The following is a 25,864-nucleotide window of genomic DNA, read 5'->3' as shown; positions in this document are numbered from 1 at the left end:
TAATTTGTTGTTTTTATTTTTGTTTCAATTAATCAATTATTTTATTTTCCTTTTAGGTTTATATAAAAGCCCCTTACATAGACTCACCCACACATAAGTAGTTAAAATAATCAGACAACTTGTCTTTGTCTTGTCTCAGAGACCTGGGTCCTCTGCTAAGCATCCCCTTCACACTCTGCAGTGCAGAGACTGTTGTCTCTTATTGTGAGAGGAATGTACACATTCAATTCAAGTCCATGGCTTTTCTCCAGTAGCCTAATGTTATGCAAAGCAGCCAGGTAGAGGCTATTGAGAATGGCTCGCCACTGACGGCGCGACCCTTGAGAGGCTATTGTTTAAACTTTAAGGTGTTAACGACCGCCGCTGACGGTGAGTGCATGTGGAGCACGCGCGAGCCCCAAGCCCCCACAGTGTCAGAACTAAGCCCCCCTTAGCACCCCCTACAGCTCAGTACCCGCAAAGTACTTCAAACGTGTACAAATTGAAAATAAAGGTGCTTACCTCAAAGCCCCAAATGTTAACTACTTCTACGGGGTAGTAGTTTAATGTAATAATCCATATCTTTCAATAAATACGTGTTTTAATGCCGTCTGTGGCCGATTCTGTCCGAAGTTCCCAATGGGTGGTAATGACGGGTAGTGAGGGGGCGCATCCGGTGAAACCCGGAATTACACTAAATGTAAAGAGGAAGTAAACGAGGGTGAAAAAATGGCGTTCGGCCACAGACGGCATTAAAACACTTCTTTGTTGAAAGATATGGATTATTACATTAAACTACTACCCCGTAGAAGTAGTTAACATTTGGGGCTTTGAGGTAAGCACCTTTATTTTTAATTTGTACACGTTTGGAGTACTTTGCGGGGCATAGTGCAGAAAGTTCAGGTCTGCATGGGGCGTGAACCCTACAACTCTCGTAGATTGAAAACGTCAGAATCATAAATACGTCTACGAGGGTTGTATACTACAGCTAATATAGTACAAAGTTTAACTTTGTACTAATATCACATAGGCAGAAACACAGTCTGGTGTGATCGTAGCCTACGGTTACAATCACACCGGGAGTGAAACAAACAAAACAAACATGACAATGGCATTGAACATGGAGGAATATTATGTGGCTGTAGCCATGGTTCACATGACGCTCGTCTGTCACAAGCGTCATGGAACCGTTTGTTCCTGGTTTTCGATTTGTTTTACATTTACAACTCTCGCATGTACATAAACGTTCAGATTTCAAATATAATGTGCTGGCCCCCATGCCACGGATGTAACAAGTTAAGCCGGCATAGGTCTAAGTACCTGTATATTCCGTATTGTTCAATAAAAAGCTTTTTAATCAAATCGCCGGCCATTTTCTTTAAATGTTCTCCACTGCTTTCAACTATGCGACACTACCGGTTGGGCAGTGTATTACTTCCTGATACATTATAATTATTATTTTTTTTTAAATAGAAAATGGCCGCTAATCGGATTAAAATGCTTTTTATTGAATAATACGGGAGATACGGGTAGTTATCGCGGGCCGGCTCAACTTGTAACATCCGTGGCTTGGGGGTAAGCACTTTATATTTGAAATCTGAACCTTTATGTACATGTGAGACTTGTAAATGTAAAAAAAAAAAAACAGGAACAGTCAGTGCCATGACTGTCATGGTATGCCAGTCATGTTTCAGGGCTAGTTGTGGCTGTTGCTTCATACTCGGAGCAGGTTGTGACTCGTTATAATTTAGGCGGCGGAGAACATTCCAATAGGCTTATGTTATTGCCTTAAGCTTAAATGTCATAGTGTCTGCGTTTTTGTTTTTGTTTTATCACTTCACATTTCATAAAGAATTGGTAAACCGCCCTGAAAATGTACTTTCTGTTATAACAGGAGTGGCGGGAAGCCCCCTGAACAAAAACTCACAATATAAAGTAGCTGTAGTATACAACCCTCGTAGACGTATTCATGATTCTGACGTTTAACGTCAGAATATAAATACGTCTACTGTCACTTAGGCTTAAGTGGTTGGTCTTTGGGGTCAAAAATGTTGTGGACCTCACCCTGACTGACACCACCCTCAACAACACAAAGCCACCATGGCATTACAGCTAGCCTACGTCAATGTGGTGAACTTGATAACTTTTGGAAAACATGAAAAAAAGAAAAGACTAAACCCACTAAAAGTGAATCATTGTTATTATTAACATAATACGAAGGATTAATTTAAACACAGCAGCTTACCAGATGCTTTTCAGAGACGCTGGTATTCAAGTGATAATGATGATGATCTGCTTCTTTCAGACGTTCCAAGTAAAAGAGAGAGATCGAAACAAAAGTCTCTTCTTCTTCCACGGGGAGTGACCTATACCTACCTATATTTACCTCCAATAGTTGTAAGTCCTATTGATATCCGCTAGATGGCACCATTGCTACATAAAATGGAGCATCCTGGATCTACCATTATGAATTAGCTCTGAGCTCGAGGGCCTGTCACTGACTGTGTATTTCCCATAGAGGTATAATATAACGGTATTTCCCCATTGACACTTTGACTTCTCTTTAGTCTTATAAAGCATATACTTTAATTACTCAACGAGGCAAAGACTGTTTTGAAAGTTTGTGTATATATATATATATATATATATATATATATATATATGTGTGTGTGTGTGTGTGTGTGTGTGTGTGTGTGTGTGTGTGTGTGTGTGTGTGTACTGTATGTGCTGTATGTATATATATATATATATATATATATATATATATATATATACATATATATATATATATATATATATATATATATATATATATATATATATATATATATATATACACATATATATATATATATATATATATATATATATATATATATATATATATATATATATATATATATATATATATATATATATATATATATATATATATGTATGTATAGTTATATTATGGCTACATTTAGTTTAAAATGTATAAATTACGGGGCCAGAGCTCAGCTCTGGACCTGTTTTGTTATTGGCATTATTCTGTTTCTTCTGCCACTTTTCGCAGTTCTGGCTGAACCGTGCTGTCGCTTTTTACGAAACTCGGCCATATGGTAGATGGTCATGAAAAACGATCAAGAAATAATTCTTACACTCATTCGTCCAAAGGTGGCGCTATAGCACTCAATTGAAAGTGCCAACTTTGAACAGGTACAACTCATGCCCTGTTTGACCTACAGCCATGAAACTTCGATACACACATGCGTCTCTTCATGCCCGACAACTTTCGTGGTTTGACTTTTGACCTCTGACCTTTAGATCTCCCACCATTTTGAATTATATGAAAAACAGTCATTGGCTCCTAACTTCTGCATTTTTTCATTTATGGAAAATCCGCTGCATCGTTGAGTCGGCATAAGTCCAAAGTTCATGTGTAAAAAGTTTCGTGCAGATTACTCAAAAATCCCAGGAGGAGATAGATTTTAACTATTGCAGTTTTATGAAAATTATTCATCTGCCCCTAACACACGCATGCAGACTCACATTTCTTTGAAACGTTGCAGAAAGGTTGAGGGTCATTCCAAATATCACTGAAACCAATCTTACTCCAATTGGCCAAAGGGGGGCGCTATAGCAATTTTTTGAAAATGCTAACTTTAAACAGGCAAAAGTCATGCCTCGTTTGGCCGAAAGTCGTGAAACTTGCTTACACTTGTGCCTTGACTCATGAGGAACACATCTATCGTTTGACCAGTAAGCTCCGCCCTTAGATTGTCCGCAATTTTGAACAGTTTGAAAAACACTTAAACCCAGGATTTTTCAGCTATTTGCGTGAAACTGTATCATCTGTCTGATCTTCTTTTTCACAGTTCTTTGACTGTTGGTCCAATGGCGTCTCCCTTAAATAAGTGCCTCACAATCTCAAGGTCGCCAGTTCAAGCCTCACTTGATGCAGATTTCATTTAAGTTGAATTGCAAACAACATGACTGTATCAATGAATACATGTGCAAATAGTAAAGATAACCTGAAATGCTTATTTGAGAGTACGTTTTTTCAATGTATGACATACTTAATTCTGAAAATAGCCGATCTACAATCTCAAAACTTTTCAGATAGCAACGTGTTTCTGAGCTTGTAGATCGGCTGCTTTCACTGTTTTCGGTTGCGAGGAGACATACAATTTCTCTATTGGTAAATGGTTTGTGAACGAGTGATCTTAGTGTTGACTTGGTTCATGACAGAAGGCAAGAGTTTATGATCTTCAACAGACAACATCAGCCTGGACAAAGCTATAGCACTATAGGTGGTGTTGCAGCCTATTAGTCCGAAGGTTGAGAGTTCGATTCCTGTTAATGGCAATAGGTTGAGATGTCCAATCAATCCATTCTGTTTCCATCTCTCTCTCTCATCAATCTATTCCGTTTCCATGTATCTCTTCAATCTATTCCGTTTCCATGGCTCTCTCTCTCTCTCTCCCTCTTCTCCTGATTGGCTGAGATTTTGACACCTACCGGAAAATGTATTTCTGTTTATTAAAGAGCTGGAGAGACATGGAGACTCCTGTCACTGAACAAACACTCTATAGCAATGATTACTATCAGAATATAGTGCTTTAACCTTTTAACAAAATACTTTTTGTTTTAACCCAAAAACATCCCTTACCCTACCTTTAACCTTTTTTTTTTTTTTACATGTATGGGGTTATGGTTGTCTTCATTAACCATCATGACACAAATTATTAAACAAAGCAAGAGACCATAGTTGTACAACAGTAAAAAATCTTTACTGTACAAAGAAAAACAAAGACTACAGGGGGAAAGGACAGTGAAAAAGCATGTATTTGTCAGTATGTTTCAAACACCACAAACATTAATTGATGCACTTCCATGCTGCTTCCAGTATGACTGACTCTACACTATGTTAACATGGATTCAAACGATGCACTGAGATCATCATAATCCATCTGTGATCTGCTACTTTTGACTGACAAACTGACCAACAAGTCTCGTATGTAAAGGACAAACAATGACCACAAGTATAGAAGTTACACCATCTTATTTTATGTTAAAGTGATGTCATTAACTTGGCAGATTGTTCAAGTGTTGCCTGAAGGAACATGATTGCTGATGTAAATCTGCTTTGTCACATAAAGAGACCTGGTGCAGTAGTACGCTTGCAAACAGTGTTGTAACTGGTAGTTACAACAGGAAAGGGCGTGCCAGCTGTAGAGACTGTTCTGACAGTGTCGGACAAAACAAATCACACAAGAATTTATTTTCAACAGAATAGTGTTAATGAAAGCCAAGTCGACATTTTCTTCCTGTTGAAAATATGTAATGTCTGTTGGCTGACAATTATAAACCAGCCTTATAATCACAAGTCATAAAGAAACCCAACATTATGCCCATATGAATGTTTTTGGCATCCTTGCATACATTGAATCTCGACATTTCAAGGCAGATGGGCCATCAGTAGTGGGCTTAAGGTGTGCCTGAGCGAAGCACTAGCCAAGTAAGCGGCTGTGCCAACAACACAGCACTGTTTGAGTGGCATATGGATCGGGTGGGAACTGGGAATCAGTTATAATCTACTTTGAAATTGCACATAGTAATTGACTTGTAAATCTAGGATTGATTCAATATGGTGGAAGCGTTCATATGCTATATCTTCAATGTCATTATTTTTCTCAGGTGACCAGGCTGGGCATAAGAGTACAGTGATACAAAAGACTTGCATTTATTTTCTATTTGAGGTTGAACTACAGTTTACATCAGGAGTTGATCTAAAGTGTTAAAGATGGGAACAGAGCAGCATGCAGAGGAGAGAGAGAAGCCTATGTCAACCCAATGAGACGAGACGTAAAGCAAAAGGGCCACTGTGTGATGGTCACTGGTAGCCACTTTGAACCAATATACCATCAAACAGAGGATAAGGCAAAAGATAAACATTACCAGCCCTCAAGATAGATTAAACAAATGCATTCTTAAACGAAACTGTGACATGTTGAGCATTCATTGAGTTGGACGACTCAAGTATGACATGCCTCCTAACATTATCCTTGTAGTGATTTACGAGCTCGATCAGTTTGTGTCAGCAAGCAACACCTTTGTGCAATGGACTGTTAATATATCCTCTAAGATCTCTACAGAATGGGGGTGTTTATTTCGTGCAATGAATTCACATTGATACAAACTGTTGTTTGTTTCACGAGAACATCGACACAGACTGCGGATATTAGGCGGTGATACATCGACATCATGAATAGCGGCATCAACCTGTGCAAATGACGCATTACCTATATGAATAGTTTTGATGTAACATAATGTGTTACATATTATGTAACATATGCAACAGATACTTGTCATGCCCTGGTGTGCAACGACCTTCGGGCACAAGGTGCACTCAGGGGTAAACTGAAGAAACGCAGGCATGATATAGTCACCACAATCAATGCTTTAGTGATGGTTTCAAATTATCTAAAATGTTCCAAAGGAAATTATAATGGGCAGTGTCCACAGAAAGTGTTTTTTGAGCTGCCAGCGCCCTTCTGTCCTGCATTTCTACGGTAAAGACTCACTGGAACACTGTTCTTACCAGCACAGTGCCTCGTGTTTCTGCACTCTCAGCATCCAGCATTTTTGGGCAGAAAGCTCAGGGTGGTTGAAGCAGAAAACAGTTCAACTTTTGATCCTCCTCGTTGGACGACCCGGTCATTAACGACCTGACTTTGAATCTTCACCACAATGAGAAGTCCATGTTTACCATTATTTCAGCTAGCCTATTTGTGCTAATAATGTAGAAGACACGAGCGCAGCAACGGCTGTTAGGTTTAAACATTGCGGGCATCAATAAACGTTCCGTGCACTTTGTAAGAAGCACTTTGTACATGACATCCAAAGCGCTAAAAAAAACGTACTGTGGACACGTTTTTTTTCTTTTTTTTATGCAACTCCCATCTATCATACAGTATAATCCCGGTGAAATACACCGACCCACCAACATTCAAAAACAAGAAACAACAGTCAACAGGATGTAAAGGACGGGTGGGGGGGCTTCAAGGGGGTGGGGTTAATGAGGGGTGGGGTTATCTCCAAGGACATCCATGGATGTCATCAGAAGCTGTTGAGTTCCGCCATGGTCTGGTTGAGGTCTTCACTCAGCTTCAAGTTCTCAACCTTGGCGCCCTCCAGCATGTCTGGAAGAGACGGAGTGGTGCATGGAGACAAACAGTCATCTTCAGCCGTCTCAGATATCCCCACACAATGTAAATAAATACTCATGTTCACCCAGGTTGATCATGTGACATGCAATAGAGTTGGAAAGTGTAACATAATCATGAAAGCTGAAAGTTTGAATCTACTCCCTTTGGATGTATGGGATTTTCAAAAGGGAGCGCACAATAATATGGAATAGATTACACCGAGGTTCGTTACTTGCCAAAGGCATTGAAGTACAATACTTCATCAAGTGAAAGTAAAATGACTGATTTTAAAATGTTATCATTGTTATCAAAAAAAAAAAAAAAATACTCATTTACAGTAACAACTGTATTTGTAATTCTATACTGTCCACCCCTGGAGAACACTTTAATGCAATGGTGGCTACATTTACTTATGTACTGTACTTTACTTTACTTTTACTCCACTATATTTCAAAAACAAATATTGTAATTTAGATTCCACTACTTCTACGAAGGTTTCCTTTACTTATCACTTGAGCAAAAGTCTTCAGCTATCTCAAACACTCCCCACAATTTGAGGGTTCACTGCCTTGCCCAAGGGAGGGCTGATTGTTGGTCACTCACTTCGCCATCCAGATTTTTCCTACTTATCTGGGGAATTGAACCGGGATGTTTAAGTTGGTTCTTTATTGTATTTTGTCAGATTTTCTCCACACAAAATGACAGATTCCACTAACCAACTCTGGGAGATGATGAGGTGCTGAGATAAAAGTGACCATATCAAATACAGGTTGACAAAGTCACCACAAGAGGGCAGAGCAACTCAAAGCATGGTGCATGGTGCTGTGTGTGTGTGTGTGTGTGTGTGTGTGTGTGTGTGTGTGTGTGTGTGTGTGTGTGTGTGTGTGTGTGTGTGTGTGTATGTCATGTTTGCTAGTTTCTGTTGCTTGTCCCTGGAGCAGGCTGCTATGTACATGTATACTGAAGATACCTGATGTTTACAGCTGAGCAGGGGGTAGAATATCCTACTCGAGTATAAGCACTATAACCTAGATTTAGACATTACTGAGTAAGATTAAGAAGTAACATTACTTGTGTTGAAAGCTACTCAAATAAAAGTACACAAAGTAGCTGTTATTAAAGATTATTTAACTGACTATTTAATTCCATGCCAATGGAATTAAATACAATCGAGCTTGTAGATCAATTGTGCAACCCAGGCTCCGCTTGGTTGGACTGGATTCTCGCTATGGAAGAAAGCCATAGCGAGAATCCAGTCCAACCCAGCGGAGTCTGGAAAGCGAACTTTAAACAGATCTTTAAAAAGAGCTTGTAGATCGGCTATTTTTGAATAACCAAAGTATAAAATAGGGTTAAAGTGGTTAAACAGATTGTTATGCTATTAACTAATTTTCCTGGGGACTCCCTGGAACCCCCTCAAAGGCCCTTGGGGGTCCCTGGACCCCTTGTGAGAACCATTGGATTAAACAAACCCCCAGATTGTCCCCCAGGTCCACTTGGTTACTTCCTGTAAGAGCTGTACACTATTGTGATCTCCTTCTCGAAAGATGTCACCCCTCTCATTCTACTGGGTGACTTCAACCTGCCAGCATGGCAGGTTGAAGTAACCTCATGTTACTTATCTTAAGTCTTCATTTGACCTTTCCTTATCTACTTCCACTATCCATAGAGCAGACCTAGTATTCAGAGCCTGCTCTCCCTCTATCCTCTCTCTGTTACCGCCCTTTGTATCTCATAATACCACTTCATAACCTTCTCCATGTCTCTGCCCTCTCTCCAACATAAACCCACCCACCACCAAACCGTCACCACCGCTCAACATAACCTGACATACTGTATCTAAACCCCTCTTCTCTCTCTTCTTCTATCTGCTCCTCTCTCCCCTCACCTGATTCCTTCCCCTCCCTCTCAACTGACTCTGCAACCCCCTTCTACCTCTCCACTATTTCATCTGTGTTTGACCGTCACTGCCCTCTCTCTTCCAAGTCACTGTCTGCAAGCTCCTTGGTTATCTGAAACCCTCAGATCTGAGCGAACACGTCTCAGTGCAGCTGAAAGGAAGTGGCGCAAGACGGGGACCCAGGACTGGTTAACCCTTTAAGACCGGGAACGCATCTCTGTCATTGTAAGATTTCTTTGGCTATTAAAAAATAGCAGATCTACAAGCTCATAGCGTGGCACCGAGTGCCGCGCCATGAGCTTGTAGATCTGCTATTTTTGAAAAATCGTGAAAATGTGTGCAAATCTTCTTTGACTAATTTTTTACTCTTACAACTTCTGGGGGTCCCTGGAACAAAACATTTTGATATGGGGGTCCACGGCTATATCATTTTTGAGAACCACTGATATTATAGCAAATGTGTTTTTTTCAAAAAACTGTTAGGATTTAGAAGACATTTGTAGAATTCCCCCAGAAGCAAAGATTTGAGTTGCAAATGTTCGCTTTAAAAATACATATATCCAAAGATTTGCACACATTTTTCACGATTTTTCAAAAAATAGCCAAAGAAAATGACACAGATGCGTTCCCTTCTCGGTCTTAACGGGCTAAAGCAAAAGTTGACAAGTGGCCAACTCTGGTACTGTAGTATTGGGCCTGCAGCAAGGTAATGGAGGTAGTCATAGGCCACATAAGGGACACAAAAGTTCATGCTCAATAGGCCCACTTCTGGAAGGAGAGAGATACTTCTTTATGCGCTGCATGAGCAATGAGTGGGCGGTGATTTTTTTTAGCCTCCTCCATTTCTTACATGGCTCTAAACCATGCACACTCCTCTCTGCCTTCTCTCTTTCTCATTATCAACTGCTACGTCCTCTTTCTACTGTGCTAAAACTAGGGTCCCTGGTAAAATCAGTCAGACAATAACACAGTACTATCGAAATAAGATAACTTTGATAAGAAGGTTGATGACATCAGAAGCTCTTTCTCTCATCTTCCCACCAATCCCAGTGTCTAACTCATCCAATGCGAACCCCATCATGTCTGTTCTCCTTCTCTCCTATCCAGACAATGTCCTAAAACTAATGACATCCACCAGACCAACAACATGTGAAAATGGCCAATCTACAAGCTCATAACGCGTTGTGAGCTTGTAGTGAGCTTGTAGATCTGCTATTTTCACTATTTATGAAAATCAATTATTGCGTTAAAAAAAATTATCATTATTTTGCACATGTAATATTTTACATTACAGACCTTGTCAGAGAACTATATGAAGGCAGGCAAATAAAACAATCGTTCATTAATCATAAATAATGAAATAATTGCTATATTGATCCAGAGCCTTATCCAGGCCTCAGTCATGCTCCATGCTTACAGGTCTGTCTGCATGTTCTCTCAACCCCTCTCAACATCTGCTAAAGTGTAAATTGTAAACACATGGTCACATCCTGAGTGTAACCATTTCAGTATGAAGAAATAATGTCAACTAATCCCTCCCCAGTGATTTTCTCCAAAGTGTGGGGCATATTTTGTTAATCAGAAATCTTTATGAAAGAGGAGAGCTTCAAACCAAATGTCACCGCTATCTCCTCCTGACATAACAGCATAACTGTGGTTAAACGTCATCAAATGAAAACAGAATGACTGATTTTAGAATATACTAAATTTGTGGGGAAAACTACTTAGTTACAGTAACAAGAATACTTGTAGTTAATTACTTTCCACCTCTGGAGCTAGTTTGTGATATCACGATATTTCTGATCCATGTGTCTCAAATGACATATTGTCACGTTTTCTCTTAACGTCAAAATTGTTTACACAATTCAACATCTTTTATTCTTTAATTGCTATGACTGAGACACAACTGACAGCTTGTTGTATTTAATTATGTTATCCCTACCTTGCAGAATCCATATGCATTGCAGAAAGTTCAAATAAGAATAGTCCTGACCTTAATTTTCTTTCAAAAAAGAGCTATAGACAGCTATTTTTCTTCATGAAAGGCATCTAGTGTGAACACACCCTAAGATGGTAACCGATTCAGTATTCTGGATATCGAATGTAAACTTAACCAGTGATGACCAATAAGGAGACAGAGAAACCTCTCTACAGAGAAAGCACAGAGCATTATAGTCACACTCATGATGGTTCATTGTAAATAGGCAGCGAGCACAAAGCACATTTGTGATAAAGTGACTGCTATTGAAAGAATACACTTAAAATGTAAATAATGTTGCTCAAATAGACAGTTACAACTCATGGAAACCAAACTCCAATATAATGATTGTATGGAGCTGTGTGAGGGCCAACTTTAAAATGCCTTATACGTGTGTTTTCGCTTTCAGTTGCTTTGTAAAAATAGAATGAGGTAATCGGGTAGTATCAAGACCTTTAGCTAATCAGCAGGAAGAATGAAGTCAGACAGAAAAGCAAAGTGAAGACAGATGTCCTCATCATGTTTAACATTTATAGAGAAGAAGAAGAGTTACATGGAAGACAAAGCAGAGAGTCTGATAAGGGAGACAGAACAGTATCCACAATCCTTGAGGAAGGATGTTTTATACTCGTTTAGGCAAGTATCTGTTGACAAAAATGATATTTCCCAACATGGAGCTTTTGACAAAAAACTAATACAAAGAAAAGTGCAACAGAAGAGTTACAAAGAGGCCAACTTTAAAGGAGAAGGTTTTTTTTCTTAACAAACATTTAAAGGAATGAGCAAAGAAAGACAGAGCAAAGAAAAGAAAAAAGGCAGGAATGGGGGAAAGAAACAAACGAAGAACAAAGGTGAAACCAAGATGGAGGATGAGTTCAGTAGCAGAGCTGCGAGTCTTGAAACCATATCTTGAGAGAGTGACACGGATTCCTGGCTTTTATCTGGAAGTACAGGAGGGGAACGTAACTAATCGGTTTACAGTTTTATCAAGGTTAGGGTCTATAACTTCTGGCACACAGCCATGCAATGACGGTGCGTTATAGTTTTAGAATTAGAGTCAAATTGATATGTTAAATAAACCTAAATAGCTGTTGTTGATGTTATGATATAGATCACTGGTTCTCAACATTGGCTCTGGGGACCATTTGGGGTCCAAATAGACCCTTACAGGTTATTCTAATGGCTAAGGTACTGTACTTTCTTTTCCCCAGTGTTGCTTGGCAGGCAGCAAACAATACGTATGTTTACCGTATACCTAAACTTAACCATTTCAAACCTTATAAAAATGTCCGTATAAATATATATTACTCCTACTGGGAATCAAACAGTTGACATACCACTACACCACAAGTCTGAATGAAGGCCACTGTTTCTACAGTAGACAATAAGCTTCCAGCTATGGCTGTTCAAAATGTGTGATAGATAGCTGCCTTGTACATTACCATGCTGACTATCTACAACGCTATTGGGAGCTTTTTGATTTGTCTTCTGAAATGTATTTAATGAATTAAATTGCTTCACACCTGCTGTGAGAGTTCTAATTGTATCAAAATTAAACCAGTACAGTATGTCTGCACTGTGTATTCATGTTGGGAAAATAACCTTTAGTTTGTTAAATGTCTGGAACTTTAGAGAATGTCAATTTATTTTTACAAAATTAGCTTTGTGTTTGTTGTTTTGTAGTAGTTTAGTCAACACAACACAACAAAACAGATGCAGCTGCTGGGGCCAAAAACGAACAATTACACTAAGATATTCAGTTGCTCACAAGGTATTAAAAACACACACACAAACATGTGAGCATTCCACTCAAGCATTCCACTCAAATCAGATCAAAAAGTGGATTAGTTGGAACAAAGTGAAAACGTGAAATTAATATTAGATCTTTTTCAGCACTGCAAACTGTTTAGTAAAGTTTGAAAAATGTGCATCTTCCAGTGTATAGCATGCACACACAAACACACGCACGCACACGCACGCACACGCACACGCACACACACACACACACACACACACACACACACACACACACACACACACACACACACACACACACACCCAAACACTTGCTTTGCACACACAGACGGTATTTACATGGAGGTCATATCATTGAGGGCATGGTCCAACTCCTCACTAATGGCTTTGTACTTGAGTTTCTGTGCATAAAGCTCATCTGTGGCAAAACCCCAAGTAGAAGAGAAGACAGTGTTGCAAAGAAACGTTAAAAGATAGGTATTCAAATAAATAACTTCAAAATCCAGTTCTCATTGTTGGCATATCCTCTTGATCTACTGAATACATCTTTGGCTTCATAATGACAAAAATCCACTTGTTTCATCATCCACCCGTCTACCACAGGCTCCTGTCTTGATAACAGTGGGTCTGCGCTACGTATCAATATACCGCAGTGCACAAACGGTTAATCATCTCACAAAAAAACTGTACAATTACATTAGCCTGTGGAATGGGCGATGAAGATAACACTTTGAACATTTGGTTGAAGGTCTCATAATGTAATAATAATAATAATAAATCAAACTTATATAGCACTTTTCATAGTACCGAAAGCTTTACAAAACAAATGTAGCTGTGAGGAAACAAAAAAGGGAAAATATTCTACCTTCCAGATCATCAATGGTCTTCTCCAGCTTGGCCACAGACCTCTCAGCAAACTCAGCGCGGGTTTCAGCCTGAAGTAGTAAATAAACCAAAAATATGAGTTCAACAGACAACTGACTTATCCTGGAGAGAGGGTGTTTACATTGTCTTTTCATATTGGGGAGGTGACATATCTGGTTTCGAAACAGTAGGCATAGGATATTTGTTTCTCTATTATTTCTTCTCCCCCTTTTTTTAAGTGGCTGTTATAGCAACTAGCTTGAAAATAATAATAAGAACTATTTGACCCCACAGGGGAAATTCTTTTTTTTTCAGCTTCACCCAAGTGGTCTGACTTGAGCGCAGGGGGGGAACAGATAGGAGTTAAGTGTCTTGCTCAGGGACACCTCGACACATTACTGGGGCTGGGAATCGAACCTGGGACCATCTTCTACCCATTGCATACGTCTAGGCAGAAATCTCTGGCAACACACACCTCTACACCGACTGGGGCACACTTTGCAATTCTCTCTACAATCTTCATTTCACAAATGTAATCTTTTATGACACCATTACTTTTAATAGTTCCCAATGTTGCAGGTAACAATGCTTTAACCACTTAAACCCTATTTACTTTGAAAACCGGGGTCCCACAGGGGTCTATACATGTGCCCCTCATTTATTTTCCCGCCAGCCAAATCTCTTCGTCAAACATAGATGATCTACAAGCTGACTTAGCAGTGTTGCTATTTTTGCCGAACGTCCATCTATCACAACATGCCCAGAATGTGGAGCTGGTTAACTGGCCCACTCACCTCCTTCAGTTTGTCTGTCAAGATCTTAATCTCCTCCTCATACTTGTCTTCCTTCTGGGAGTACTGTGGGGAGAGATACAAGAGAGATCAGTCTCCTATCAGAGAGATCAGTCTCCTATGAGACTAGAGATCAGTCTCCTTCTGGGAGTACTGTGGGGAGAGATACAAGAGAGATCAGTCTCCTATCAGAGAGATCAGTCTCCTATGAGACTAGAGATCAGTCTCCTTCTGGGAGTACTGTGGGGAGAGACACAAGAGAGATCAGTCTCCTATCAGAGAGATCAGTGTCCTACCAGATAGAGATCAGTCTCCTATGAGAGAGATCAGTCTCCTTCTTGGAGTAGTGTTGTGAGAGATACAAGAGAGATCAATCTCCCAGACAGACACAATAAGACACTCAACATCAGTCAAAGTTTGTGTCATTTCCGTAGAACATGTTAAAACACAGCATGTACATGCGCACGCACGCGCGCCCGCCCGCCCGCCCGCCCACCCACCCACCCACACACACACACACACCTTTGTTGAACACATCTACAGACAAACATTCCTTAACACCTCTGTCACATGCTGATCTGATCAACACAAAGTCTGTCAAATGAGCATGAGATCTGACACTGACAGTGATGAGCTGACTTCATCCAGGCTTTAGTGGTGGTGAGATGCTGGTGTGAACAAACACCACACAGAAGATCATCAAAATGCAATTCTCGAGTGCAGATACAGTATACCTCTAAAATCTATCTATCTATCTATCTATCTATCTATCTATCTATCTATCTATCTATCTATCTATCTATCTATCTATCTATGCATTGTGTGAGCTGATGGAGGATATGTGAACATAGTTGATACTGTCCTGCAGAGAACACAGTGTAACTGGATGGACAGTGCAAGTGAAAATATTCACTCATTCTAATTGTACAGCCATCGTGCTCTCAGAATATACTGAAACATCTGTAGAGCTTTGTTCATGAACGGAACAGATTTGGACCTGCATAATATGCAGGAATGCTTGGTTAATATGATCATAAAATGTTTTGATATTTTTCATACAGGAGGCCTCAGTACAGTAAGTAACAGACTGACAAATGACCCAGACATATCGTCGCTGTTGGGCAAACCTTATCAGAAAAATACCTCCATATTTAATTCAATTAAATCTCCAATTTTGTATTCATAAAATGTTTTAATAAATGCATGCCCTATGTTACACTTAGTCGCATGACAGTGTCACGCTAACATAGTGGAAATAGTCGCTATTTCCGTTATTTTGGAAAACATTTTGAAAGATTTTCAAGACAGATTTTTTTAATATATATAATACCTATATTGACATGCCCAAAATGGGGTCACCAGGTTCAAATGGTTAAGTCTGTCTGTGAATTTTATAAATATTGAACCAATGAAAAGTATTGTGATTTAATAACTACATTGGATCTGACGATATGTAGTTTGGTTAATATGAGCATAACATTTTTTATAAAAAAGATTAGGTATACCGGAGGCTCAGTGAGTAACAATGAAATGAATGAAAAGTGAACCAGACATGTACTTGTCCTTGTCACAGGAAATCAAAGCAGCTCTGCTCACCCAAGCTAACGCAATATGGCTGAAATCACACATATGCACTCAATCCATCATAAAAGTAACTCCATCACAGACACAACTGGCATATGTATCCATCATAAAATTTGACCTTTTTACACTACAAAGGGCATGCATGGCAAGACTAATGCCTTAATGGTTAAGCCATTGAATAAATAACCATGATGCAATCAACTCCACTGGAATGAAACCAAACCTAGACACCACATCTCCTCTTGTACACAGCTACATCCTCAGTGGTTAAAACAGCAATCCGGAATGTTATTTTAACCAAACGTGTACAGTATAATGGTAGAGCATGTTAATACAATATAACTATCTGCAGTGGCTTATTACTCAGGCACTTAGACCCTTGTGTCGGTTTATTGACCTACTAGTTGACAAGTAGTACAGCCTGAGCTCATGAGTTCAATATCCCCCCTGGCCGAGCAGGCATTACGTCTTGAAAGAGCACCAGACGTTTGGTCTTCTGTGAGGGAGACTTACGGATTGCAGCTTTAACTCAGAGTGTCAAAAACAGACCCTTGAGGGCCAATTTTGACCCTGCCAGAGTTAAACTAACACTGAGGATTTAGCTGTGTATAATCATTCACACAGACATCAGAGGATATAACAATAATAAAAGTAGGTCATCACAAAGTCGTCTCCAAACAACCTTAAAAAATACCTCTTGGATGTTATATTTGTACAGTGTACCGAGTTAAATGAATAAGACATGCTCACAATCCAATACAGCCTATAGAAAGGTTACTCATTAAAAAAAATACATTTAAATATTTTTTTATAAATACAGCCTATAGCCTCCTCATTTTTTTAAAAATATTTAAAAAATAATTTTATAAATACAGCCTCTACTCACCATATGCCGGCTTCAAGTTGGTGATCTCAGCCATGTTGATGCTTGTTTTTGCCTGCGGTGTCAATAATTAAAACATGTATAAATGACAGAAGACAGCCCAGGGTTTATTTTATGTCCATGGATGCTGCTGGGTGTGGTCCTTCATGGACGGCAGCATCATCATCATCATCATGCACTGACATCCTAGAGCAGAGAAACGAGCGCTCTGTGGCGCCCTCTGTAGCAGCGTTGCCAGGTTCTGTGTGAGATATAAGCAACCAGGTGGTCTAGAAAAACAAGCCCAGAAGAAGCAACTTTTTAGGCCACATGATATGAGCACTTTAAAACCTATATATGCATCGGCTATTTGAAAATAGCCGATCTGATGCGACGCGTTGTGAGCTTGTAGATCTGCTATTTTCAAAAACTCTTGCAGGGATCCTGTGCAAGTTTTTTTTTAAACATTCTAACGACACAAATGCTCCCCTGGGCACAAAACATTTTCATGAAAATATTTGAGAACCACTGGTTTAAATAATAATTAAAACATTCATAAACAAGCCTATTAAAGCCAAATTTTTACAAGCAACTTTACATACAAAGAAGCCCAAAGTCGCTTGTAATAAGCCGACATGGCAACGCTGCCCCTGTAGTCCGGAGAGGAGCGCAGGTCCACTGACGATGCTGGAATGCGTCTGTCTGACTCTCTCTCTGTGTGTGCGTGTGCGTGTGCGTGTGCGTGTGCGTGTGCGTGTGTGTGTGTGTGTGTGTTTTGTTGGGGGTCCCTCTTAGGACAGTGGTACTCAATGTGGAGACCCCCAGAGGTCCTTGAGGGGGTTCCAGGGGTCACCTGCAGCAAAATGGGTTAATATGTCATCAAAATCAATGTAACCACTTTAACCCTATATAGACTATTAGTAGCCCACGCTGCATCGGCTATTAGCCGATCTACAAGCTCACAATGTGTCATATTGTGATGCATTGTGAGCTTGTAGATCTATTTTCAAAAATCTTTGAAAAATGTGAGAAATGTGGAAAATATTGAAACATTAACAACACAAACCTTGCATGGGGGTCCTTGCCACACAATATTTTCAGACACAGAACAGAACAGCATATACTGTAGAGCACAGCATGAGCACAGACAGTCAAAAACTGTTTGCCTCTTCCCAATCAACAACACCTGGGCTAGATTGACACCTCATTTAAGGGGAACCTGGCCAGCCTTGGCCTAAACCTTTATCCTACTATAATTCTAGTAACCTCTGTAGTGGTACGTGAGTGAGTGAAGATACCCGGTTCTCCTCACTGGCTGGACCAATTGCTCTGATTTTGCACACAGCCATTGACCATTACAATCTGAACGCAACTGTGAAGCCCGTTTTTCAATTTAATCAAATCCCAGCTTCTTATTAGCGTTTTTGTGTCAAAGAATGTCGTCCCATAGCTGCGGCTGCCCAGCTATGGGACAAACTGCCTCCCGGGTTGCCAGATCATGTGCGCATATCCCCCCACGGATGCGCTGCGCCGACCGGGTATGGTCTAGTGTATAGTAATTGGCATACCAGGGGAAAAAAAGTGTTTAATAGGTCTGGTTTCTGATAGCATTCATTGTTTTTTTTTCCCGAAGGACCCCCAAAACCCTGAGAGTGTAGAAATGGAACCAAATGAGAAATATTTGGTTCCATTTGTACACTCAAGAATTACTACCTGCAAGGGTCCATTTGATACTCCCTCTAAGTCTAAAGCCTGAGTGTCCCTGGACCCCACTTTGAGAACCACTGTGTTTGTTCAGTACAGGGATATCCCCGTTTCTCCAGCTCTTTAGTAAACCGCAAATACATTTTCAGGTTGCATACCAATTTCATCCAATCAGGAGAGAGATCTCATACAAACAAGTGAAATGAGAAGTGATTAAATACATAAATGAGCAGACAAAATTGGAATTGGAATATGATCAAATTCAAGCTGATAGATGGATACACTCTCCTGATTGGATGAAATTGGTGACACACCTGAGAAACCCCATTCTTTGACAGCTTTAGTTATGGCTACTATTTGCAGATCTAGATTATTAATACAAAACAATGTTTAGAGATAAATGATTTCTCCAGCACTTGAGGTGTAGTGGAGTATAAGTATCAAGTATACAAAAATGGAAATACGTTTACTTAATAGAATACATGATGAAACACTTTCACAGGGATATCTTGTTGATTTTAAGGATTATTCAATGACAAATGCAAACGTCTTTAACTCCTGTTTTATTGAAATGTATGAAAAAGGCAGTAAAAACTGTGAAAAAAAAGGAAAAAAGAAACGGAATGAATCAAGATACCATGTGTTGAACATACATGAATGAATAGACCCCTTAACAGACGACGTCATACTGGCTGCATGCAGCCAGTATGCGCGCAACGAAACCCATTATATCAGGTCTCGTTAGGACGCGTCTCACTAGCCAACACACACAAGAGGGGGTTGGGGTGTGCTGAAACCAGTGCACCCCGAAACAGGTTGGGAATTGATTGCGTGAAACAATCACCTGTGCGTCCAGGCTCAATGTTAGTAAACAAATAATTGGTCTATAGTCGCTGTCATTGCATTATTGACTGTCCACGAGTCAGTCACATAGAGCAACTTCATTATCGAAGAAATCTTTGCTCTACAGCATACATGTGCAATTCTTCCCATTTCATTTATACTGTACTGTACTGTACTTGCACCTCAAAAAAACTCATACAACAACATCCAACCCTGTAGTTCTAGTCAGCAGCACTCAAAGTTTCAGCCGGTTTGTCCACTATTGCACAATATCAAAAATATCGCAATATCATCAACATTCACAATATACAGTACATATCACAAAAGACTTTTGAACTGCAATGAATGGTATATTCTAAATGGACCCTTGCAGGTCTGTAACTCAAGAGAGTGTACAAATGGAACCAAATGGACCCTTATAGCTCCATTTGGATCCATTTGTACACTCTCAAAGTTATGAGGGTCCTTGAAATTAAAAAGTGTGAGAGCCACTGCAGCAGGCTTTTCATTGTCTGGGTTCTATGTTAGCAGAAACCCTAAGGCTATATACATCGCATCGTGCAGCTCTATTGTACACTGTACCACTGTATGATTAAAGCCCCTGTTCACGTGTCACTGTGTGATTTACATTATCTCAAAAATAATCACAGTTCAATACATGTTCATGTAAACTATTTTTCTCCCCCCAAAAAGCGATCAGAAAATGCTAAATACTTGCATCAAAACTATCCCTAGAGTAGATGTCTCATTCATGGTTGGTGTTTTTATTCACGGTGCAGAAGCTCAGAAGCATCAACCTATTTCAAAATGAAAATCATGTCACTGAATAAAACTTACATACTGTAGCTTTATCGGTGTGTAATATTCACGTTCTGTTTGAATGTGCTGACACTAACAACAGAAATATTGTTTGTACAACCGTCGTACAACAGTGTCATTCACAGATAATTTTTTGTTATAAAAAATATTACAGAATTCTGCTTTAAATGACAGTGTGAGAAGAACCAAGCAACATTTGTAACTGGTTTTATATACATCTACTGACAATTTAAATTAACAGTAAAACTTACTGTACTTTAATAATGGAATAGAGAGCAACTACACATTGTACCATTTCAATCGTCAAAAATAAAACAAAAGCCACAATCACCAGAAATACAAAGTTGTTGTTGTTACAACTAATAATTCTTAGTGGCCATAAATAAAATGTAGGCTCATAATCGACACAAGTTTGACTATTTCAGATGAAAACTTTCAAGTTTGACCTATTAAACACAACTGACTCTTTTTTGTTATCTTGACACATTTGTCTACTTGCTCTACTTGAACCAAAGCCTGCTGTTTATTGGTTCACAAAATGTCAAAGCCTGCTGTTGATTGGTTCACCACATTTCAAAGTGTTTGTCTTTCAGGAAGGGGGTTTTGTCCTTGAAGTAGTTGTTGAAGAGTCTGGAAAGACATCAAAGGATGGAACATTTGACTTCAACGGGTATGATGTGTGTGGTAAAACATGGTAATTATTGATTTCTCCTGAGAACAATAAGTTATTCTATTAATAATTAGGGCTGTCACGATTACAACATTTAAGTTGACCATTAATTGTCATACAAATAGTTGTGATTTAATTGTGTTTTTGGCATTGAGTATTGGAACATATGATACGTTTTATGTTTGCCTTTTAGGCTTCGTGATCAAAAATTGCACTGGGCAGATCTGAAAATTAACTTAAAAATACAAAGAAATTACTATTTACTATACTATTTTTTTTACATTTTATACTTTAAAAAATGGCATAGCTGATCTACAAGCTTACAACGCACAGAGTTGTAAGCTTGTAGATCTGCCATTTCTGCTATTTTTTGAAAATGTTAAAATTTTTCAACATGGAAACAATTATGACGATTATGACAATTATACAAAAATAATGGCGATTATCTCAAATAATTGTGATTAGGCGATTATATAATAATTGTGACAGGCCTATTAATAATGCACACATTCAAAGTCCATTTCACTCACTGCACAGTTTGGATGGAGGTGTTGATGGCGAGCAGCTGGAGTATTCTGTCCGTCAGAGCATCAGTGAGCTGATTGTGACTCAGACTACAACAACACAAGGAAGAGAAAGGGTGAATGAATAGATTAGTACCTCATGGTCACAATTATACACACACATATGCACACCACTCCATTCTATATACTCACTCCAGGACTTGTGCTTTGTGCAGGTGGGGGATCAGAGTCTCTAGTAGCTGGTCAGTGAGTTGACAGTGACTGAGGTCCAGTTCTGTCAGTCCCTCAGAGTGTTCCAGAACCAGGGCCAAACATCTACAGGCCTTCTGATCTAGTCTGGTCTCACTGAGGTCCAGATCTCCACCAAAGGCTGCAGTCAAGTAACCTGCTCGCATCACTGTGTTCCTTTCACTGCCCACAGAGACCAGAGATAGGAGCTGGAGAAGGAGGGATTTGCTGCATCTGGAGAAGAAATACACAGCTATGAGCAGGGCACTGAGATAGATCAATGTGGTTGGATTTCTTCTTAAATTGATAACTATTTATTATCATTGTGGCAAGTCAACACATAGTAAGACCATGCAGTGATGAAAAAGCAACAGCAGGCAGCAAAGTGTTTCCATTCTCACCTCAGACGGACTCTGTTGAGGACAGGGAACAACAGGTCCAGTCCACTGTCCTCTACCTCACAGTCTGATAGGATGAGCTGTGTGTCCAGGCTGCTGCTGCTGTGTCTCAGGACAGTAGAGATGTCCCTGCAGTGTGTGACAGTCAGAGACAGAGCCTCTACCTGCTGTTGCTCTGACAGGTCCACACAGGAGGAACAGGACAGATCCAGTCTGTACTGCAGAGCTCTGAGTAGAGCTGCTGCTGCCCCCTGCTGTGTTTCACATGTAGTGCAGCAGTGGATGAGCGTCAGCAGCAGACTCCTGTCAACACTGGTATGAGGATATATAACATAACACATTTCATCATCACTTCATTGATCAACTTTTAATAACATATACATAGCCATTCAAAACATTTAGGATAATGTATTAATAATCTTTATATTTACACGGTTTATTCACAATAATTGGCTACATCCATCTTACCTGAGATGAGAGACTTTGTCCAGAGAGTACAGGATGCTTTTAATTGCTTCTCGTGGTATGGAGGTCCACAAAAGGCTGAGTCCTGTCACTTTGTCACAGTGTTTGAGGGTGAAGAGCAGAGCATCACAGTCCACTGTGTCCATCTCTCTGTTGTTCAGGTTGACTGCGTAGTCTAATGACCTCAGTAAACTGGGCACACAGTCACTGGAACGGCATGTCTCTCTGATGGCACACAATGTAAAGCTGGGACTGGGTCTGCAAACATGGATTACTGTTAGTATGCTGAATTAAGATGACATGACAGTAATAACAATCTAACTGTGTAAGATGTACTGAACATTAGAGTCCCCCCCCCCCCATCACAAATAATAGTCTACAATACATTTAGAAAAAAAGAAAAACAAATACATTGAGAGATCATTTTCAACTCACCCTTTAAATAAAACTCTGTTCAGAAAGGGTAAAAGACCTATGATGCTCTTCTCTGGAATCCTGTTTTTCTTCAAGTCCACAGTGATCGTCTGGGCTGATGACTGCTGTAGCAGATAGAGAAGAACCTCCCAGTCTAGAGAGCAGGAGGTCAGATCCCCACCAACCTTCTCCAGGAAAGACTTTGTCAAGTCTTCATCCTGAGCTGTAAACACAACACCAGCTAGCTCCTGCAGAACCTCTGGACACAGTCTGGTGAAATTATGGATCAGAGTATACAGACAAATTAATGAATTAGATTGAAGGTTGGTTAAGTTTTTTTTATGTATTAACACAGACATCTTTTATGGCTCAACCAAACCAACAGACTTACTTGATTGTCAGTTGATCATGGTGACTCAACAGTGGAAAGAGGAGGTATGAATGGATGTTGGACTTGGTCAGGTCCAAACATCTGGCTGGCCAGTGTCTCAGCAGGGATGCCACATTACTAACAACCCTGGACAATATTCTCTCTGACTGTGGAGTGGTCTTTAGAAGAGAAAGATCTGCAATAGCCACTGGACGGTGGAAACGTCTCATTCTTACCAATCGAAATAGCAGCAGTACCATGCTTTCAGACAGCCTGAAAATCAAAGAAAAGGAAACACATGCTTTTAATTATGAACACTCCTCGTCCTAACTACATCATTTGATTCAGAGCCAAAATAGCATTTTGGTTTTATGAATAGTAGCCAAGATCTTTACATAATGTACAAAAACAAAGCATACCCTAGCCTTTGGATTCGTGATACATGTCTAAAAAGAAGTGAGACTCCTTTCAGAGAGATCTTGCTGGGTGTGAGGACCAGATCCACACTAGAGCCACAGAGTTTCAGAACTTTCCCCACAGACTTGCAGGTGTTTGAAAATAACGGTCCTTTCAGCACCAGGGTGAAGTCAAGGAGACGGAGGAGAGAGACCAGCTGTTCCACCTCCTCTCTGGATCTAACAGTGATGGATTGACACGTCTGCTGGAAGAATCCTGGATCACATCTGAAACATGTGTGAGTTATGGAGGAAAGTATTAGCTTAGCAATATTGGAACAGAGACATTGTAGTACATGGCTTTACATTGTGGCTTTAAAGCCTGACTTTAAATCATGTTCATTATTATTACCTTTGTATATTGCTGAAAAATGCCTAAAATGTGAAATTACATTCATCACTGACTACATGTTGCATCTAACTTTAAAGTGATTAGGATATATTGTATCACTAAAGCTATACTTTACTATATATTATATAAAATAACCAAGATACGATATCATTGAGATCATGGGATGAAGTCATGAGAATTACAAATAAACATTCACTATTTATACATCAGAAAAAAATAATGATAGCCTACCTCATTATCTTTAAAAAAAAAAGGAAGGAAAAGCTAGATTAAAAACATTAAAAACATATTAACCTGAGTTGTGAGATGTAGGGTAGACACTGAAGGAAGATCCTCACTTCACTCTCTTCATATGACCAGCCTGTCAGCTCTACTGGTTTCTTCTCTGGTTGGAGTTTCAGCAGCTCTAGGAGGAGGGAGGCCTTTCTCTCATAGAGGTCTATGTACCAGACTGCAGGAGCTGACTGGTAAACTGGTTTTAATGCTGGAAGAACACTTCTGCCTGTTTGAGTCTCATAGTTCTTCACATGGGAGTATAGGTCCAGTAGTAGATCACTTTGATACTGCTCGTCTTCTTGGCCAATAAAGGGGAATGTTTTGTAATTACACACAGAAGACAACTGTTCCAGAATCTTCTCTCCTTTTTCTTCTTCCCGTTCTGCTGCTTCACAGATGAGCTTCCCCAGCAACTTGGTTTGTACTGATGTTTCTCTCCCTTCACCTTGAACACTGCAACAGATCAAATGAAACCAACATGAAATGCTGATCTCTTATCATAAACAGAACCAAAAGATTATGGACGCTGGACAGTGTATCCATCAAAATGAAGGAATCAGAAAATGTACATTACTAATATGTCTTAATCCATTAAAACCAGGAAAGCCAAGTCATTTTTGATTTTTACGGTGGCTATTCAAAAATAGTAGATCTACAAGCTCACAGCGCGTCACTTTGTGCCGCGCTGCGAGCTTGTACGTCTGCTATTTCTTAACATTATTGTAATATCTTTAAAGTGTGAGAACTACTGATTTAGAAGGCATTTGTAGAATGGGCCTCAGGTCTTAATGGGTTAATGCTTAAACTTTATTTCTCTGTACTTTGTGGTCTAGTGTTAGTGTAACCATTGTCCTGGGAAAAGACCAAAACACTACTGTCCTGATAACAATGGCATAACAACTCAGCAGTGATTAATGCTTACACCTATAGTTTTACGGAGATCATAATATCTGAGTGATTCATGTATTATAAGATTGTATTCTTATGATTGTTAGTATCGTGCATAGAATGTTGCCACTGCAGAAGACTTGTATCTCCATGCATTTATTTTGTTTTTTCATATATTAATGCCAAATTTACAGTTCAGCGTAGTGTCATGACAAAGTAGCAAACAAAATAGCCGATCCACAAGCCAGGGCCGGACTGGGACCAAAATTCAGTACTGGCATTTTGGTCCCGAAAAAAAAACGCGTCAGCCCAGCAACCCTATGTAAAGTATAGGCCACCACCTAGGTTGCACATGAACTCTGCAGCTGCACTGAGGCCACTGCTGGAAGGCATCCCAGCCCAAACATAAACGTAACTTATAATTGGGCCGCGCGACCCGGAAATGACCGTATAATCCTAAAACGGGAGCAAGCGACCCAGCGGCCCACTGACCCAGCGGCCCATGCCCGGTATGCCAAATGGCCAGTCCGCCCCTGCCACAAGCTCACAACACAT

General features: G+C 39.8%; 2 protein-coding genes and 1 long non-coding RNA gene across 3 annotated transcripts in view; all 3 read right to left on the bottom strand.

Moving 5' to 3' along the window:
• LOC311061186 (uncharacterized protein) overlaps nt 1-2,282 on the bottom strand; it is a gene marked incomplete at its 3' end in the record, with an annotated part of 85,217 nt that extends 82,935 nt beyond the window's left edge. The window contains exon 1 of the mRNA XM_084079744.1: nt 2,225-2,282. The remainder of the gene's footprint in view (nt 1-2,224) is intronic.
• The window catches only part of LOC311061639 (uncharacterized protein), a gene marked incomplete at its 5' end in the record, with an annotated part of 278,554 nt that overhangs the window by 104,053 nt on the left and 148,637 nt on the right, over nt 1-25,864 (bottom strand). The gene's annotated exons all lie outside the window — the stretch shown is intronic.
• Nucleotides 11,542-14,525, bottom strand: LOC311061532. The gene is made up of 4 exons (XR_014602407.1): nt 14,461-14,525; nt 13,668-13,737; nt 13,142-13,220; nt 11,542-11,988 (listed from the first exon to the last, which is right to left on the bottom strand). It is a non-coding gene; the product is annotated as an uncharacterized lncRNA (long non-coding RNA).

The sequence above is a fragment of the Gymnoscopelus microlampas genome (genome assembly GCF_963454915.1).
Source record: "Gymnoscopelus microlampas genome assembly, chromosome: 15".
NCBI lineage: Eukaryota > Metazoa > Chordata > Actinopteri > Myctophiformes > Myctophidae > Gymnoscopelus > Gymnoscopelus microlampas.
This window is presented reverse-complemented; position numbering and strand designations above follow the sequence as displayed.